We start from the raw sequence: 5,092 nt of genomic DNA on the forward strand, positions 1-5,092 counted from the left end.
GAGCCGGGCTGGCTCCCTGGTGTAGGACCGTGTCGGCGGCTGAGAGCTGAGCAAGGGGCCTCTCATCCCTGGTGGGGTGAAGAGACCCACCCTACTCCTTCCTGAAAGGCAGCGAGGTGGCGGGGTGTCACACACTTACGTCTCCTCCTGCCCTTCCCTCTCGAGGCTGCTGCCAGCTAGTGGGACAGCCCTGTCTGAGCCGCTTTTCCCCCAGCTGCTGGAGCTCCTCGCGCCGATGGACGCCACAGATGTGCCAAGGCCAGACCAGCAGGGAGGTTGGGACATGCTCCCGGGCTGCTGGGCCCCAGCTGGGACATGCACTCGGGCCTGACCCTGGGGGGAAATTTTGCTTTTATTTCCTGTTGGTTTTGTTGGGGACTGATTCCATCCATTTGGGTCTTTCAGGGAGGTTCGGGAGATATATATATATATATTATTTTTTTTCCATTGTTGTTGCTGTTTTGTTTCCAAGAGGACGACGGCCTGTGTTGGGGCAGGGAAGGCTGAGCAGCCCCAGCTTCCCATGGCCTTGGTTCCACTGCTGGATTAGGGAGTACTGTGCACTGGGGCCAGGTGTGAGGAGGTATGGGACAGGCTGGAGGGGCAAGATGAAGGCAGGCACAGCCACCAGCCCAGCCAAGGGGATGGCTGGGTGAGGGTGCAGACTGGGGAGCATTTGTGTTTATTTTTTGCAGTTCTTCCTCCCACCTCAGCACACAGAGACACACACAGGCACTCACAGACACATGCAGGTCCTCAGACTGGGTGTTTCTCCTGCACTAGGTTGGAGTGCTATCAGAGCCCTATTTATAGCTGTGGAGGATGCAGCCGTCTGAGCATCTTTCCCTCAGACACTTGGTGCAGGGTGAGGCTGCATCGCTGCTCCTGCTGCTGCTACTTCTGCTGCTGCTCTAGGGCTTACAACTCTTTTTTTTCTTTTCTTGGGGTGTTGCCGGGGTTATTCAGGAGGCAGAGAGGAGCTGGACGGTGTAGGAGAGCACCAGGCAGGTTCATGAGGCATCTGTTGCCCCTGGGCTGCTCTGGTTTAGGGCAAGTGACTTCAAACACCACAATTTTGATGTTTGCATGGTGGGTTTTATTCATCAGGATTTGCAGGGCTTGGCAGCATGGCAGGGAACACATTGTGCTTGGAGCCTTCACAGAGAGGCATCAGAGTTTTCATTCCCACTCTCCCACATGCACAGACATGTTGGCAGGATTTGTTTCCTGCTTTAGGAAGCCAACACACTCTCTCTCTGCCTCCCCCACTTCCCTCAGTGTCCCAGGACTGGGTACTGGTGGCATCTGCCAGTGGCCCTGCCATCTCCTTGCAGCCTGGCAGGTGGTTGTGGCTGGCACCTCTACTTTTTTCTATTGCAACTAAGTAGCCTTAATCAAAACCAAGAGTTGAAACCTCTGAAGGAACCTGATGCCATTTGGAGGGCTGGACAGAGGGCTGGGATTTCCCCTCCTAGAGAGCACTGGTTCAAAGAGGCCACACCTGGATAGGTGTCTTGGCCCTCCTGCATAGCACTAACCCTTGCACGGGCAAAGGCAGTGATCACCTCAAAAAGCACCAGAGCCCTCCCAGGTCTGCTCTTAGAAAAGCAGTGTGGGGAGTCACAGGTGACTTCCCATAGTTCTCACATTGGAAAAACAGTCTGTTTAAGCCAACAGACTTGGCCTCATCCCCACTTTCCTTGTTCTGGCACGGCTTTACTTTCCCTAGCAGTGCACAAACCTTGGGCAGGGCCTTCTACCTGAGCAGTACAAATGCAAACACAGACTCTGAGGAAGAGGAGGGAGAGGTGAGGGCTGGGTTCCCACATAGACACACTGGCTTTTTGGGAGACTGGGAGCTCCCAAGCAGCACTAGGTTTGAAGCTTGGCTGAGATTTTGTGCCTTCTTTTCTTAAAATAAAAACAAAACAAACCAAAAAAAAAAAAAAAAAGAAAAAAAAGAAAAAGGAAAGAAAATATCCAACTTCCCTTCCTTCCCCTTCTACACAACTGCATCCAGAAAACGTGCAAACCCCCCTGGTGGTGCAGGCAGGAGGTTGCTCTGTGTGTGCTCACATTTCACTGGAGCAGTCCTCTTTCCTGCCTGTCTGCTCACTTTGCTGCCGAGTGGTAGGATTGATGGGGGAAGAAGAGTGGCTTTAGAAACCCTGATGTGGGAAGAAAAAAAAAAACAATCAAAGAAAAGCCCAGACACATTCTCTCTGCTTTTGTAACAACCCCTGTGTGACATTTACAGGAACACTGCCCTCAGCAGGTGCCCTCCTCTACTGGGAAAGCTCTTTTGGTTCCTACCCTCCATAAGACTGTTTGCTCCTCTTTCTTTGTTCTTTCTAATTGTAAAAAATTCAATAAAATTTTATTCATATAAAAAAGGGACTTCTGCCTGCCTGCTGCTGCTTTTTTCTTCCTCCTACCTAATTCTGTAACTACAATGACTTTGGCCATTAATACTTATCCTTGATGTGACTGGCAGTGAGCAGCGACCACGCAACCAAGAGCTGAATGTTATTAGGTGAGCCTGTTTGGTAGTGAGCTCTGGTACTAGAGCCTTGTTTTTCTCATTCATAATAGTCTGACATATTGCCCATAAATGTACAATTTCCCAGGCTTGCAAGGTCACTACTTCTCTAGATAAAGGTGAGTTTTATTTTCTGTCTTTTGGCAGGGGAGACCCTATGCTGCTTTGAGTGATGTGGGAAAATGTTTTTTATAATTGCCTAATTTTGCTCATCTCATGCATTTGTTTTCCAATCAAAAACATGGCATGTTTATCCCAGATTCAAAGTCTAAGGCAGTCACCGACTTTTTTGGGCATTTGAATAAGTTTGATGGGGGAAACTGTCAGGAATTGAACAGAAGTGCTGATCCCCATCGACAGAGCATGTGAGGTTTCAGTGTCTGAGCACTCACACTCTCAGGGCATAAGGGGACTGGAAAGCATACACTTCTTAGTCTGTATCAACAGCTGCTACCAGAAGGTTATTATTAGTTAGGGCAACCTGATGTTTTGCCAAGGATTTTGCATTTTTCTCTCCATGTTTCATTTTCCCTGCTTCTTCTCTAAAATCCCCCACATATTCTGAGAGTGATTATTAAACCCAGAAACCTACAGATCCAACAGCAGTGGTAATTCAGCCCTGCTGCACATGCATCACAATCTCATTCCTGGGTATTTTTCAAAACCTACTTCCAAATACTCTTGTAAATGTGTTTTCAGCTATAGACCTTACTGTAAATAAGACAGCTGCATTGCCATTTTCAGGAAGTTGTCATAGGAGTCTTAATGTTTCCATTTATCATCTTTTGATTGTGCAATCTTGATGTGACATTAATAGCATCTTTACATTTTATTCCCATGATAGCCCTGTCAGTATTCTGCTATACTATCCATCCCTTGCCACTGTTTTTCTCCTTACATCATCCTTCTGCACGTCTTGTTGATCCACAGCAGAATTTCCTAGCATGCAGGATAGTTTACTAGGTTTGTGCAGCCCCTGAAATGCTGGAGTTTTAACCTGTAAATTGTACCTGGTAAGGCATTGCTGCAACACAAATATCTAAAAAAATAATACAAGTTAGATAACTTGGTAGTGCTCCAGATTTTTAATTTATCACTAAAAATCAAACAGAAGTTCATGCCATTGCAGCAGCAAGGGAAAGTCACGATTGAAGTGACTGAGTTTGCTGATGGCATTCAGCCCCAGATGTGCCATAGGGATTGTCCACCACATGCCATGGATGTTACTTTAAATGTTGGTACCTATGGCTGTGTCACCTTCCACCAAAGAATATTGGAGGGGAACTTGTTCTAAAACAAGGATTAACTGTACATTTGAGTGCTGAGTCAGAAATAACCACGAGAGGATGCTTCACACATTAGAAGTGGCCATCTTTTTAGAGGTTGGTGTAGATGAGAGCTCAGTTAAAAATATTTTGAAAAACTGGTCTGTAGACTGCCAGAAGTTTTTTTTGACTTATGCAGCTTTTGGACTCATATCTGCTGATTCATCTGAACTAAAAAAAAAAATTAAAATTACTCAGATGCATTCACTTCAACACACGCCGGAACAGAGATGAGCTTCCAGCGGAAACCAGTCTAACAGATGGTATCCTGCCTGCTTTCTCCATGAGGATGGGGGATGCTCAGGAGATCAGTCTTCCTTACATCATGGTTTAGGCCCTTGTACTAGTTTGAAAGCAAACCAGTGAAGACTCGAAGTCAGAACTACAATTTGATAGGAAAATTAAAAATAAATGCAGTAGTACAGAAACACTGACAGAGTCAGGATACAACCTGACACCCTGTCGGGCAGGGTGGTGGTAGCAGTCTGATTAGATGGTGGCTGCAGTCCTCCTGAAGTGAGAGATGTGGTCCTGTTGAAGCAGTGATCCTGTAGAAGGGTCTGGTCTTCCTCTGAAGGTCCAGTGGTGGCTGTGTAGCTCCTGTCCTCCTTACCAGTTGGTAAGGGCTGACTGTGGTGTTCCAAACCTCAGATTATATCCAGGTAGGAATGCTTGGTTCCTCCCCCTGGGCGGAGCATCTCACGATGGGATGATGCAATTCTGTGAGTTACGCAGTGATGCTGGATGGCCCATTAACAGAAGATATCCCTCCGGAGAGGGTTATCAGGGATGTGTCATGGAAGAGATAAGGAGCACTGCCCCACCTGGTTTTAACAGAGGGTGATAGAATACATACTTCTGGTTGTATCTTACATCGTAACCTAAGACAGGCCTCATGAAGAGGACATAAAATCAGGGTTGCCTCAGATGACACCCAGGAGGTAACTGGGTGATCGATGGTACTGGGCAGAGGAAATCAAACAATTATTTTTTATATTGGAGGAATGTTCATGGGAATCATGGTTTCATCGAGTAAGCTTTTGCAGGTTACTGGGTTTTTCTTGAAGGCAACATTTTGCATCCCAGCCTCATTTCCTTCAGGCATGCAAGTGCCTTTCTCTGTCTGCACTCTAACCCCGATCTTCCCAGCCATGGCACCATGGTTTGTGAGCAGGTGGATGAGTCTGTGCATGTGTCTGCCAGCACCAGATGAACCCAAACTGGGTCA

General features: G+C 47.1%; 1 protein-coding gene across 1 annotated transcript in view; it reads left to right on the forward strand.

Annotated features, from left to right (window-relative positions):
• IGSF11 (immunoglobulin superfamily member 11) overlaps positions 1–5,092 on the forward strand; it is a 102,314-nt gene that overhangs the window by 94,726 nt on the left and 2,496 nt on the right. The gene's annotated exons all lie outside the window — the stretch shown is intronic.

This window comes from Corvus brachyrhynchos, unplaced genomic scaffold, assembly GCF_000691975.1.
Source record: "Corvus brachyrhynchos isolate BGI_N302 unplaced genomic scaffold, ASM69197v1 scaffold3, whole genome shotgun sequence".
Taxonomy (NCBI): Eukaryota; Metazoa; Chordata; class Aves; order Passeriformes; family Corvidae; genus Corvus; species Corvus brachyrhynchos.